This window comes from Brienomyrus brachyistius, chromosome 20 (assembly GCF_023856365.1).
Source record: "Brienomyrus brachyistius isolate T26 chromosome 20, BBRACH_0.4, whole genome shotgun sequence".
Classification (NCBI taxonomy): domain Eukaryota; kingdom Metazoa; phylum Chordata; class Actinopteri; order Osteoglossiformes; family Mormyridae; genus Brienomyrus; species Brienomyrus brachyistius.
In genome coordinates this window covers 18,407,560-18,422,829 of record NC_064552.1, presented here as the reverse complement: position 1 = coordinate 18,422,829, position 15,270 = coordinate 18,407,560, and the positions used below count along the sequence as shown (strand labels likewise).

Genomic DNA, 15,270 nt, shown 5'->3' with positions numbered 1-15,270 from the left:
AAGTTGTGTTTCATTCAGGTGGAAGCTTCCAGGAAAAGGAACCTTCAAGAATGGGCCTGACCAGATGAGAGAACTTAAATTATTAAGCAGACCAAATAAGATAAAGTAACTTTTTCTTGTAATAATTTTTTCAGTTATTTTCCCTATATTAAATTAAATCAGGTGAGAAGATCATTTATTTATGTCATTTGTGCCATATTGGTGGGCCTGTAAAATTGGGTTCTGTGTTTTATTTGCCATTTTCACAAGTACATTGGAATGCATCCTTTTGTAAATCCCATTTTGTTCTGCTTTGGGATATACACAAATATAAATAAATATAAACACATAGTGGAGAGTAAAACTTGCAATCTGGAGGATCAGTTCTCAAGATCATTAAGATGCTTGACAGGCTGTCGATTTGAGTGTATGGATGGAATGCGGAATGATTCACAGCTGTCCTCTGGAAAGGCTATAACATGCAACTTGTAATATACCTCACTATAGTAGCATAATTGTTCATCAGTAGCAGTATCAAAAAAATTCCCTAGTATTTAGTATTTTACTGTGATAATTCTTTGGGGAACCTGGGAAAATGAACAAATTATAGTTTGTACTAAGTTATCACTGGAACAGTATGACATCTGATGAAGATCCTAATTATTAGTGTTTTTCAAACCTGTGTCAAATGTAATATACTGTATACTGATACCGATTAACCAAAAAGAAATGAATAATGGGTTGGCAATTATACTTGGGTTAATGTCTTGCATCCACAGCCCCTCTTCCTTTAAAAAAACACTTTGTGGAGTCCATCAGTACAAAGCAAAAAAACAATTCACCAGTACATGGAGCAGCTAATTTGCCTATTGTAAATAGCTCACCCACCCCAGAGGTCTTCACTACTGTGGGATAGCTCTTTTGACAAATTGGGATAGTACTGGCCAAATTAGAAGATTTCCTTTGTGGCAGTGTCACCCACAGAGGGCTAATAGTTTCAAAGGGTCCGGAAAAATGTAAGAGGCTAAATCAAAGCATGTTTGCATAATACAGTACTAATGGAGGGAAAATTGCACGGAAACCATTCACACTCATAACTTTATCTGTGTTTATTTCTAACTTTTAGCACAATATTAAGACATAAGTAAGTTTAGTGAAACTGAGAAGGATGGGTTATGTGAGCCTTGCGAGAAGCCGTGCTGTTTTGTCTATTCTTGTTGGCCGCTGGGAAGATGGACGACCTTGGATGTGTTTCGAAAGCAGCGAGCTGAATGAGTGCCACATTCAAGATGCTTTTCCATTTTCCAAGGGCAGATCAGACAGCTGAGGCTTATACTTGCCATCTGGTTATTGGCAGGTCAAAGTGTAGCTGAAAAGGACATAAGACAGCATTCAGAAGGACATTAGATTATTTAACGCTACTGCCTTTCGGACTTTTGAATGCCTTCTTTGCATTCCAGAGACATATGACGTGTTGCTGGGATATCTGAGCTTTCCCAGTGAGCTGGAAAGAGATTTTGTGTCTTAAAAACCCATTAATGCACATGTGGGACGACAAACATTTGCATTTGAACCATCAACAGACGTTTTCATTTGTAGAGGACATCTACTATTGAGAGTAAAAAATAAGGGCAGTACAAAACAAAACAAATTTACTGATTGCGCCAGTGGGAGATGGAGATGGGATGAAATCAGAATCGCCATGACCTTAAAGATAATAACATTCTTTTGAAATAAACTTCTTCTTTTTTTTAATATCAGCTACAGTATAACGTATTAAAACAATCAGACATCTTACTTTGGGGCCCCTCAACAAAAACTAAGATGATACACTGACTGCAGCCTGGAGAATGCTCTGCTGCACTGAAATGCTTCAGAACAGTACAGAATTAGCACCTAAAAACAGACAATATCACATTTAACAATACAAAATAAAGTCCTTTACTGACTTCATTAAGCAGAAATAAAGTCGAATTATGCATTTACACGATATCAATATTATATTATATTATATGTAACTTTGATATGCTAGCATCTGAAACCTAGCTAGAAGCTAATTAGCTAATGACAAACTTCATTCATTTCAACTTTGTGCTCATCAAATCACACAAATAAGTTTTTTTTACAGAAAGTGGTTAAATTAATGGAAATGTAACTTCTGGTTGAGTTTTTGTATGCTTGCAGAGGGATGTGAACGCCTCATCATTTCAACTTTTCAATAGTGTGATTGAACATCAATATTTGGAAAACTAATAAAGGGAGCTGGGAGTAAACACTGCTCCCAAGTCTTTGCACAAGGATGACAGCCTCAGTTAAAACCCACCCGGATTGTGCTTTCTATCTGTCCATCCAAAAAACAGCAGTGTGGGGGCACTCCGGTAGCTTGAGGGCCCCGTGTGGCTCCATGTTCCTCTCACAGGAAGAAACAGCCCTGGTATTCATGTTGATGAGTATTACGTTTTAAATGCCTAATGGTTTTGGGACCGGTCTTAATGGGCTTGGAACTCTTTCTTATTAATGCAATAACTCAAAAAGTATTTGTCAGATCTTTGTCAAACGTTGCAGACGCATACTATTAATATAATAACTCTTCTTGTTATTATTACTCTATTTAGTCTATTTGAACTTTGATGACAGAGGGCAGCCAAGGGGGAAAACAGATCCTGCAGTTACAGTCTTGTGAACACAGCCATCTGCCATCTAAACTTATTTAGACTGGATCTTTTTGCAAACTTCCCATGAACATTGAACAGGTCATTGATTCTAAAAGTATGAGGTGCAAGATAATTTGCTGAATATTCTTTAATAAATTTTACATTGATTTTTCATTGGAAGTCTCCCTGGCAAATTTTATCTGTAGCAGCCTGGTAGCCAGTCAGTAAATTGTATCTTGTTGAGAATTTTTTTATCACATCATGTTTTTTGGACAGGTGTGGAAAGTGTGTAAAGTAAGCTTGTAATAATATTTTCATTATAATGCGGCATTTTCAGGGGGCGACATGGTACTTTAGTTCCCCCAAAAACATGCTGAGGTTTACTGCCGTTATGAAATTGATATCAAGTGTATGTGTGTGTGTATTTGTGTGTGAGAGAGAGCGAGAGTGAGTGAATGAATGGTGTGTGAATACACCCCATCCCGGGTTGTTCCCTGTCTTGCGCCCATAGGCTCCAGAACCCCTATGACCCCGAAGAGCCGAGAAGCCCACCAGCCCAGACCCCGACCGGACGGCCAGCTCTTCCTCTCAGCTCCAGATGGCGAACAGAGAACAGGGGTGTGAAAAGACCCCATGCCCCCCTTCGCCTGCTCTGATGTGGTGTTGGTGCGAGTTGTTCTAAAGTGCTTTTAAAACAGGGGAAAGGCATTGCACTAACCACCCCCTGCCAACCAACAGCTGGTGTCAGCTTGGCCCCTCCCCAGAACCCTCAAAGTCTATGTGCGATTTAAAATTGAGATGTGGGCACTGGCACCAGAGGTAAGACTGAATGAACAGACCGCCCTCTGGATGCCATTCTGTGTGCCCACCCCCAAGGCCCTAAATGTATGTGTCATGAGAAAGTAAGTAATGAGAGTGTCTAAGCTGTGATGTATGATTGAGATACAGGTGGTCACGAGGGGACAGAGGAGGAATACCTCCCCTGTATCCCAGCAACGCACCTGCACCTCAAAGCCCTACGTGTGTGGTGGTGTGATGGAGCAGGAGGAGGGAAGCATGTAGGGATGGGGAGGAAAGGATTGGGAGGGGGCAAAGTACTCCCCCTCTAGAGCCAGCTCCCCCACTGACCCCCATAGGCACCCCTGTTCCCCGAAATCCACCCAGGGAGGTGGGGCCCAGGCCCATCCAGACCGGGGCCCAAGGCAGCAAGAGTGGATACCCCAAAAGCAGGGACCCCCTACAGACAGATGGTAACAACCTCCCCGCCAGCTAAAGAGGCCCCCAGCTCCACCGATGCGCTGAAGGCCCCCGCACTGGGGCCAAGCGCATGCACCAACCCACACCTCAGCAACACACCCACCAGGACTCGAGCCCCCCCGGCCCAGCCGGATCCCCAGCCCGGAGGCAGAGCGCCCCCAGAATCCTAAGCCCGCACCGGATCTACCCAGGAGCAGCACGCCCACCAGGCCGGTAACCTATGTCTGCCGGCACAGGCTCAGCCACCAGAAAGACCCCATCCAGGCCAGGACTGCAGTCCCAGCACCAAACCCCCCCAGAAACCCATCCCCAGGGATCCCTCAGACGCCCCAAGTCAATATGCCCCCCCCCACGCCAACGACAATGAGCAAAACAGGACAAAACTGTGACCCCCACCCCCACTAGGTGATGGAGCTGATCAAAGGAGCCCAGAGAGATTGATCTAGTGTGGCGGCAGAAGCTGTATCAATACCAATATGGTTCAACAAACTCTCTCTATATTGGTTGATATTAAGATTATTTTTATTTTTCCAGTTCATGAGGACAGTCTTCTTAGCAATGCATAGGGCGGTGAAAGCCATGTGGATTGTGTTAATCTCTGTAGTGACGCTATCTAGGTCGCCCAACAAGCAGACTTTGGTTACACCCATCCATATTTTTAATAAATTTGAACTTTTTTTTACTGCCATTCACTTACAGTACTTCATTTACTTCCTCCTAATGTCACTCAGGGACCCGCCTCATCTCTTGACATCACTCAGATGCCCGCCTCATTTACCCAGATGGGCCACCTCAGATCGAAACTCAAGTACTGCCATGCAGTGGGCGACGCCTCGACACCACACCAGTTCCATTCCCCAACAAACCTGACCCTATTGGGTCTCTGGCGGTTTTTGCCTTTTCCGGGAATGAGGATCCCCTTGGTGCGTGCGGCCTTCTAGTGGGGGGCTGCAGCAGAACTATTCCCTCAGAGAGAAGTGTCCTATCTGCCTGGTTGGAGCTGTGTGAAGTTTTTATGGTGGCTGCCACCAAGTGTTAGTTGCAGCACTACGGCCATGTGGCGCGTTTCCCTGAGGATAATCCGGCTCGCAGGATCCTCATTGCTGTGGACCCAAGCAGCTGGGCCAGGCCAAGAGGACACTCATATATCACCTGGCTGTTTCCAGAGGGTTGGACTGGACCGTTTGTCTGCCGGAGGAGTTAGCAACTGGAATTCCGAGGAGTTTAGTCATGTGGTGGGTGTGGCAATGAGCTGCACCAGTGCATGCTCCCCAACCCAATCTGATGTGATCACCACAGCTCAGACCCACATGTCATATCCCTACATTTTATGACATCCATTATGTAAGTGAATTATGTATTCCCACTACGCATGCCCCTCCAAAATTCATTAAACAGACATGTCCCAACATTGAGGGAGTAGTATAATGCAACCAGAATGGTCACAACATACAGAGATGAGGATTGGGGGACCAGAGCGACCATAGGGCCAAAGCCCACTGCTGAGGCACCAATGTGATTTCAGGCAGTCCACTGAAATTCAGAGTGGTTTGCCCAGTGTGGACCATAAAGCGCCTGGGCTCAAGAATTTGAAACAGCCCATTGTAAGGTGTTTGTATAGTAAGCTCACAGTAACCATCATGCCGGACAAACATACCGTAAAATCTGTGCCCTGTCAGGAGGAATATGGGAGTGGTGCAAAGATCTTAGCACTTTTCAGTAAGACAAAATGCTTCTGACTGGTGGACAATAGGTGAGTGGGAGAAGGCATGAAATCACCAGGCACCGCAGGGGTTGCTGGGATTCCAATTCAGTCAATGAGGACAGGAGGCTGTTCTGAGGCCCAGCAAGACAAACAACAAAATTATTCACAACAAAGGTAATGGATTCTTTAGGATCCCATAAATGGGAAAAAAAAACTATTCAGAGAGGAGAGACAAAGTTTTATAACCAACAACAATAATTATGCAGAATTTCAAGAGTGTATTATACTGAGAACTTTAACAGTGGCAGAGTTTGTGGAGATCACATTGTTAATGGTAAGAATAATGCTAAAATTAATGGTGTTTCTATGTGTTAGTTTCTGTAGATAACAGTACTGATCTTCGCAGGCTCACTCACCTCAGTACATCCCCATGGTGGTGGTGAATAGGGTTGGGTACCTTTCACATTTGAACCGATATCGGTACCGGTACCGGTACTTGGTGTTCGGTACTGATACTCAACGGTGCTTTATTTCGATACCTTGCTCTGAATCTGTAATGCCTGGTTTGTATCAACATAAAAAATACAGTAATGAAAAATATGCCCCAAACTAATTTCAAACATTGTCAACTATTTATTTTGATCAAACTCTTCCTGAAACAAACCAAACCACTTTGACCAGAAATGTTATTTTAACAATTCTTTTTAAGGAAGACAGGCAAGAGAACAAAATTGGCAGCATAACACAAGCTGCTGTTCTTATACTACAACTACAATATCAATTTATTACAGTTTTTATAAAAATATCCCTGAACAATAACTAAAACAGATAGTTCACTAATTAACTGAAGTTGCAGTAGAACCTGGATTTGTACTCTCAGCGTATTTTTGATGTTGTTGCTGGCTGCACAGATGATTGTCGGTGCAGGCGCTGGAGCTGGAGCTAGGGCAGGAGGAAGAAGAGGAGAAAGCTGGGGAAAGCCCCAAAGATCATCCGGGGAGCCACTTCTCTCTCCCCTGCTTCTCTTGCTGCTGGTGACCTGGGGGAATCCCCTTCGCGGGCAGCTTCCCCCTTCCATAGCTACCGCCGCCCCTAGCGAGGTACCACTTCCGGGTGGCACAGCTGGCAAATAAAAGGGCCAGCACAATAAGAGACGCTATTCCACGTATCCCCAGGACTCTGAAAGGGGCAGCACCCGTTTTGCCTGATCTGCCTGTCCCGCCGGGGCCTGATCTGCCTGTCCCGCCGCCTGCTGCAGCTCAGCCTGAGGCCCCTCTGCCTCTGCCACCTGATGCATCTTAGCCCAAGGCCCCTCTGCCTCCGCCGCCTGGCTGCATCTCAGCCCGAGGGCCCTCTGCCTCCGCCACCTGGCTGCATCTCAGCCCGATGGCCCTCTGCCTCCGCCTGCAGCACCACCCGAGGCTCTTCTGCCTCCGCCTGCAGCACCGCCCGTGGCCCCTGCTGCATCTCAGCTCGAGGCCCCTTTGCCTCCGCCGCCTGCTGCATCTCAGTCCGAGGTCCCTCTGCCTCCGCCTGCAGCACCACCCGAGGCTCCTCTGCCTCCGCCTGCAGCACCGCCTGCGGTCCCTGCTGCTACACCCGAGACCCTTTTGCCTCTGCCCGCGGCCCCTGCTGCTATGCGCGAGGCCCCTGAGCCTCCGCCCATGGCTCCGTCCGCGCCTGTGACTGCTACCCTTGTGGCTCCTGTCCCAGTCCCTGACCCCACTCCAGTCCCCCCAGCTCCAGTCCCCGAGGAGGTCCCGGACAATCTGACTATTGCTCCTTCCTCCTTGGAGGAGGATGAGCTCAAATGGGACCCCTCGGGGACCTCCCTGATAACTCCTCTTCCCTCGCCCCAGTGAGGTCGACCCCAACCTGAACCCCGCATATCTGTGTCCCAGAAGGGGAGAGGACACAGACACAGGGCTACCCGGAGTGCACGTCTTTGTGGGGGGGTTCTGTCACACCCAGCTCGTCCGATCCTCATGTGTGCCGCTTTCCCGATTGTGCCCAGCTGTTTCCTGTTATTTTCGCCTTTTCTTGTGTAGTTAGTCCGCGTCTGAGTCCGTATTCCCCAGACTTGTCATTAATGTTGTTTAATGTGCTGTACCCTGCCCTGTTTTCTGTCCAAAATAAAACCTTATTCCTGACTCCACGGCTTGGCTGCCTGACAATATTAGATTTCAAAACTGATTCGCAAAATGACTACATAAAACTTTGTACATTTTAAAAAACATGGTTGGACTGCATACACCTAACAAAACGTTTTTGTACAATGCCTCTGGAAAATAAAACACCCAAACATCTTACATTTTAAAACATCTGTAGATCTTATTTTGAAAAAACTTTCATGTTACATTTTAAAGCCTTCATGTTACATTAACAAACTCAAAAAGTATTTTTTTAAAACGTTCAGCACCCTTTTTGCAATGCTGCTAGTTTTACATTTCAGTAACCAAAAGGTAGTTTCCCCACTAGTCAACAATTTGCTTTTGTTGTAAATGACCCTGACCTTTTCATCAAGAGGTCCATTAAACAGAGAAACGTTTTCACGTCACGTTTGATTTTGTTATAGTGCGTCATTATAGGCGATTATCCTGATGCCTTTCATTTAACATGCTTAACCTTCGTCCTGTGTTAGCTTTCTGTTCCTGTCTCTTATGTCAGAAGGGTCGGTGCCAAGCTGTTTCTTAAATCAGTCATTAAATACCCTCAAAACAATTACCATCCATTTTTTTCTTACCTTTTGGTTACCTTGTTAGGCTTCCTTATCCATGAAAAGATTGGCTTTAATATTTGTGGTGTGGCTTTTTTTCTTTTAACAGCATACCTCTAGTTTTCAATAAAAAAATTATGGTAAAATAAATCTCAAGAGAATAATATAAATAAACTGAATTGGTCTTATCTTGCCTTACATGTACGGACATGCCTTACCTTGATTTTGTTTTAAATTTATTTTGTTTAAATAGAGATTCCTGACAAAATCAAAAGCCTTTATGCAGTACACAAGTCTATGTGCTGCTTTTATGCATTTTAAACTTAAAAACAGGTTAGTGCCGACCCCAACACCACAGGAAGATAATAATGCCTCTAAGGACAGTAAGAAACAGGGCTCTTTGACCCTCGCTTCACTAGACGCTGGTGTCGAGTCGTGTTGAGCAAAGTAAAGCGTATCATTTTCATTATTATGTCCGTTCGCGTTGTTGATGTCAATTTCATCTAATAAGGCTTTGGGTATGGGAGGGGTGTTGCTCCGTCCATACCTGCTGATTCAGGTCTTTCGTAGATTGTCTCTTGACAGACCCCCCTTGATCCGCGCCGTCTCTCGTATAAAATAACACAGAATTCCACAATCTCTAAAAAATAAAAAATATTAGATATTTTAATGTATAGCGTTTATCATAAAACATTCATAAAAAAAATAATATACTCACTGTATGGAAGTTCCGTGTAGTTTGATTTTCTTTCTCCAGTGGGGGTATGGCCGTAGATGATACTTGAGGGTACTTCTGTTTCTTTACAGAAGGAGGAAAATCGGTACAGTGACCGCTCACTGTAATAAATATCTGCAGCTTGTTGCGTTTCTTTTAGAAGTAGTTATGCGGGGAAAGACAATCTTTTAACTTTTATCTTTTCTTATGGTCCTTTAATAAGAAATACAGCGTGTCCAGTTTTAGGTTACCTCGGATTGTCTCCTTCGTTAATTATATCGATTGTCTGTTTGATGTTGTACATCACGGTGTTTTCTTTTATGTCCTGTTTGTAGTTATGCGCAGACACAGACGTTTCGCGACCCAGGATGATCTACTGGGGGTGTAAATAACAGGTGTATGGGGAAAACTACTTGGCCCCAACTTCACCCCAACAACTTCAAAAAAACCTTTTTATGCACGATCCAACTTCAAAACAACTTTTTTCTTCAGATAACCGCGCATTAAAGAAAAGGGGGGGGGGGTCACCCTCACTCCCTGGACTGTTGCAGGGGTCAGACACTATCCACTCCCCCCTCCCCTCCCAGCCACTTTCACAGGCACAGACACACAGCCAAACTGCTGCAGGGGGGTGCAAAGCGTTCATTGGAGGATAGCGTCAGTCACACCTCCTCTCATTCTATGCTGCAACTCTCTCATTTTCCCAGAGTTTCTTTCAGAATCGTACAACATCGGAGTAAGCTCCAACAACACTCTCAGAATGACCAGGTCCTTTGCAGACACAGCCAGCCTCAGAGGATAGTACAATTCCTTATCACGTTTCCAGGCTCCGGACCGACGGGGACATCATTCATTTTCCAGCAGCAGACCCAGCGTACGGTCACACTCGATCAGATAACCAGTCCGCTCAGCATCGCCAGCCACATACCGGGTCACCCTGCACGGCGAGGCCATACCTCCCCGTTCGGGGTATTCAGACAAATCCCACTCATATTCATAAGCGCCCACACGCCATGCCATTTTCAGCTTCACTTCAGTGTCCGCACTAAACGCCATTTTCAACCTACTCGTATAACCACAATAAATAATAAAAAACCACCCACTCCAAATCCCCCCCCCCCCCCCGCACTCTGGAAATAATTAACAACTAGCCACTACTCCTGGCCCCACCCCCTAGTGACCTCTGACCATTTGATTTTTGCAACTTTTGACCCGACCTGTCATTTTGACAAATTGACCCCTTTGATCATTTTGACGAAAGCGGCATGCCTCTACTCTATGACATGCTGTGATAACAGCCCCTCATGTATCACAAGCTGTAGCGAGTGCACAAAACAGTCCAGGTTAGTGACTCCCAAATCACCCATTTGCTTTTTTTCATATTACTTGCATGTAATTGCGTGCACTTTGTTTAGTGGGATTTTCCACTAAGCACTATGTCCACCACTCAAAGATTTTTACAAAGACAGCAAATCCCTGTGCTACTAGTTGTTGTTTTTAGTATAAAATACTTCCAGAGCGTTACCCACAAAGGGTATGCACCAAAGGAAAAAACAGGGAGCGGACAGATAGGGTGACGCTGGATGTAACAGTACACCCCCCCAAAGGCTTGCACTCTGGGCCTGCCAAGCAAGCCAGGGAGGGGAGCCAAGGGATCAGACGAGAGGACAGGCACATGGGGCCAGGACATGCGGCAGGACCAGGGACGCTGGACACCAGACTCTCAGGACTGAAGGGAGATAAGACAGAACAAGGAACAGGACTAGCCAGCCTACACCAAAGGGATGATGGCAAGCATCACAGGGGACGTCCAACAGGTGACATCATGAGACAAGAGAGAACAAGGAACAGGACTAGGCAGGCTACACCAAAGGGATGACGGTAGGCATCACAGGGGACGTCCAACAGGTGTCATCATGAGACAAGACAGGACTTCAACCAGGGGATGGACAGAAACAGGGCAAGAGACTGCAGGGATGACTGGTTGGACAGACAAAAGGACAGGGACAAGACTCACACATGGAAGGACCACAAAGATAGGGACATGGACACCAGTGTGGACCACAGGGGGAACGGATTAGGATAGGATGACAGGACAGGGTGAAAACCAGTGGAAAACCAAAACCACCCTTTGGTGAATGGCCTGGCAATGGAACAGGCTCCTTCTCTCCAGACCCTGCTGAACCCCCCTCCCCATAGCCTCCTTCAGGAGGGCCCTGGAACAGACTACCATAGGTGTAAGGAGGAGGTTCCTATCTGGCGGGAGCATAAGGGTGTTGACCAGAGTCTGGGTGGCCAACGGTGGGTAGGCTGAGACAGATGGGGCACTGGCCGCTGGCGAACAGGCAGGAGCCACCAAAGCATTGGCTGTGGGCAAGCAGACAGGAACGCAGGTAGGAGCCGATGAGGTGACAACAGCCGAAGGCGAGCAGGCAGGTGAGCGGGCAGGAGCCGTCTGGATGACGGCTGCAGGTAAGCAGGCAGGAGCCGACGGGGCAATGGCCACAGGCGAGCAGAAGGCAGGAGTCGACTAGGCAATGGCCACAAGCAAGCAGCTGGCAGGAGTCAATAAGGCGAACAGAGCACAGCCGGGGCACCAATGGGTGAGCAGAGCACACCTGGGGCACCAGCAAGCAATGAGCAGAGCTCGACAGGCACTTCTTAAAGCGGGCAGAACTCGACTGGTGCTCGGTGGGCACCTCTGTCGGCAGCCAGAGAACGGTAGGATGTTCCGACGATGGGCCTTTGGCAACAGGCGCAGGATAGTGGGAGCCTTGGGCAATGAGCAAGGCACAGCAGGGGCCTCGGGCAGTGAGCAAGGTACTAACAATGCAGTGACAAACTCACTGCCTCTGGTCTGCGGCGTGACAGCTATTTATCTTAGGTTGAATGCTAAGAGAACAGTGGTGGCCTTTTCTAGGCTGGGCTCTTAGAGCTTCTGGAGCAGTGGAGGTCTCACTTGGACCGAACACTAATGGGGCAGTGTGGATCCCTTCTGGGTTGTACACGGTGGGCACCTCCAATGGTGAGTTGGACCCAGCAGGTGCCTCTAGAGATAGCAGGGTACCTAGGGTGACAGAGCTCAAACACCTCTAGGGAGGCAGGAGCAGAGGAAATAGTGGGGATCTCACCCGGGCTGAGTGTTTGTGGAGCAGCAGAGGCCTCTTCTGTGGTTTATGCATTTATATTAACAACAGATGGTGCAACAACGCAGCAGTGGTCTCCTGACATAGAACTGCTTACTATGAAATGCAGACTGTTTTATCTGCCCAGGGAATTTACCTTTATTATCCTCCTGGCTGTGTAGACCCCCCCCGCCAGTGCACACAAAGTAGCCCTTGAATATTCTTTATCTGACCATCACTGAGTTGCATGCCACGCATCCAGAGGGTGTTTTCATTGTAGCAGGAGACTTCAATCAGGCTATCATGAAAACAGTTCTCCCACATTTCCACCAATATGTGGACTTTGCAACTAGGGGAATCAACACACTGGACTGAATGCTTTCAGAGCTGTTCCCCACCCCCATCTTGGCTCCTCAGACCATTTCTCTGTGATGCTAATACCTGCATACAGGCCCCTGCTAACCACAGGAAAACCCACTGTAAGGGAGGTGAGCGTTTGACCTGAAGGAGCAATGGAAGCCTGACAGGACTGTTTTGAGTGTACGGATTGGGACATGTTCAGAGCTGCTGCCACTGGAAATCAGCACACTAATGTGGAGGCTGCATCTGTATCTGGTTACATCCAAAAATGCACAGAGGACATCTGCATCATAAAGAACATCCCCACCAGGGCCAATGAGAAGCCATGAATGACGCAAAAGGTACGTGATAAGCTAAAAGTATGGAATACCACTTTCAAGTCGTGTGATGGGACTGTGCTCAGAACAGCAAGAGCCAACCTCAACCGTACTATAAGAACAGCAAAGCGTGCCCATGCTGGGAAGATCCAAAATTTCTTCTGTGACGTACTAACACTAGACAGATGTGGCAGGGGATTACAAGGCTGCTTCTCCACTATGTGACAACAACGCACATTTACTGAATAAACTCAATAATTGTTCTGATAGATTTGCAAGAATTTGCAATAAAAGATAACCCTCACCCTGATGAAAACCACTGAGCCTCAACGTGGCTGATATCCGAAAATCCCTGAGGAAGGTGAACACATGGATGGCAGCAGGCCCCAACAACATTTCAGGACAAGTGCTCAGGGAGTGTGGTGACTTGCTGGCACACGTCCTTACGGACATTTTCAATACCTCACTGGTACAGGCTGATGTTCCATCATGTTTCAAGTCTGCTACTATCATACCAGTGCCAAAAAAATCCACCATCACATGTCCTGTTGCACTAACTACCATAATGATGAAGTGCTTCGTGAGGCTGGTAAAAGACTATATCATCTCAACACTGCCCCCTATATTGACCCATTTAAGTTTGCTTACCGGCCAAACCGCTGCACAGAGGACACCTACAGTACCTGCCCACTCTGGAATCTCCCCTGAGACTTGGCCAGCCGATTAGCAGGAATCAGTTGCACCTGGGTCCAGCACCTTAAAAGTACAGTGGAGATGCTTCCCCAGGTATTGTTCTGAATGCAACTTACCAAGCGGTGTTTCTCTTGTCTTCTGTCTATCTCTGATCCCGACCTGCCTGCCCTGGTCTTGTCCCTGACTCGAGTCCTTGGATCCCTGCTATGTGCTCTCCCTTATCTTGCGTCCTGAGTGTCGGTTCGACTCCCTGGCTTCCCAGACCCTGTGTCCATCACTCCAACTAAGTTTCTGAGAACCGACTTTGTCTTTCTTTGCCTTGTGTTTTTGGAATAAAGCTCATGGAATCCGTTACTTCTGCCTCCGTGAGCGTTCTAGGCATGATACTTAAATCCTTCTGTAGTGCAGTGTATTAGCTACAAGTGTGCTGTGACCTGTAAATCGACGTTTCCAACTTGAGCAGCAACAATCATATTAGACACCTAGTCTGACACCAGCACTACGTCTTTCTCTGATAGCTGCCATTGGGCCACTACATGAGACAGTAGTTCTGCAAGATGAGAATCTGTATCAGACTGATGAACGGCTCTCATTTGCAGCACATGCAACAAAATGCAGCAGTCCTCGTTAGCATAGGGTGCTTATCCACCGCACCAGCTACTGTACTTTTGGTACTTTCCCTTGTCCATTGACTTCTGATTGAGAACCAGTACCAAAAGTTTCAGTACCTTAAATGCCAAACATTTTTGGTATTTCGGTACTTTAGGGTCAGATAGTTTCTTGTTGCATGGTTATGCAAACAGCCTACCTCTGAAACACAATACAACGTCTTGAAAATGAAATATATAAAAGTAATAATTGTTATGACCCGGCTCGTCGGCTCCTCATGTGTGCCACGCCCCCTGATTACCCACGTGTGCTTCCCTGCCTTGTTTCCAGCCTTGTCTGATTACTTTGCTTAGTCTTGTCCTGTTTTAAGTCCTGGTCTTGCCTGTTACCCTTGTCCGTCATTGTGGATTTGGTGATGTTAGTCGTCATGAGATGTTCCCTGCACCCTGTTTGCCTAATAAATCCCCGTTCACCCTGCTCTTGCCTGCTCGCCTGCTTCCAACTCGCTTGCCTGCCAGCGCGTTCACCGGCTTCTCAGGCGATCCTGACAATAATAATGCATATGTGGACAAATGAAGAGACCCAAGCTTAAATTGCGATCTAGTTGGAAGATCCGGATGGTATCACAATTAAGCTAATAGGACAGTACTGTATTGGAAATTTTGAAACACTGTATAGTGATGTGATTTTGTTGTATAAATAGTTGGGCATTTATAAAGCAAAAAAAATAGTTCAACATAAATTTCTCACAAATCTGTCTGGAAGTGATTTAAACAGTAAGGATGAAAATGACTATGACTGTCTCGGAGAAGGCATTAAGCCCTCATGCAAAAGCTGCAGAGTAAACTTTAAACTGATTTTTAAATATATACTAGATAATCCTGTAAAGGAATAATCATTACAATTGCCAAGCTTTTTCTCCCCCAATGTCAGAGTAAAAATCCATCCCTCCATCCATTTTTGAAATTGCTTATCCTTCTGAGTCGTGGGGGGTCCAGAGCTGATCCCAGAAGCCATGGGCATGAGGCAGGAAACAACCCAGGACAGGGGGCCAGCCCATCACAGGGCACACTCACACAAGCAATTTAGCAACTCCAACGAGGCTCAGCATGTCTTTGGACTATGGGGGGAAACCAGAGT

The 15,270-nt window shown here is 46.5% G+C and overlaps 1 long non-coding RNA gene across 1 annotated transcript; it reads right to left on the bottom strand.

The window, feature by feature from the left end:
- Window positions 1–1,021: 1,021 nt before the first annotated feature.
- On the bottom strand, window positions 1,022–9,164 carry LOC125715386 (uncharacterized). The gene is made up of 4 exons (XR_007384041.1): window positions 8,859–9,164; window positions 6,012–6,155; window positions 5,548–5,726; window positions 1,022–1,348 (listed from the first exon to the last, which is right to left on the bottom strand). It is a non-coding gene; the product is annotated as an uncharacterized LOC125715386 (long non-coding RNA).
- Window positions 9,165–15,270: the final 6,106 nt, after the last annotated feature.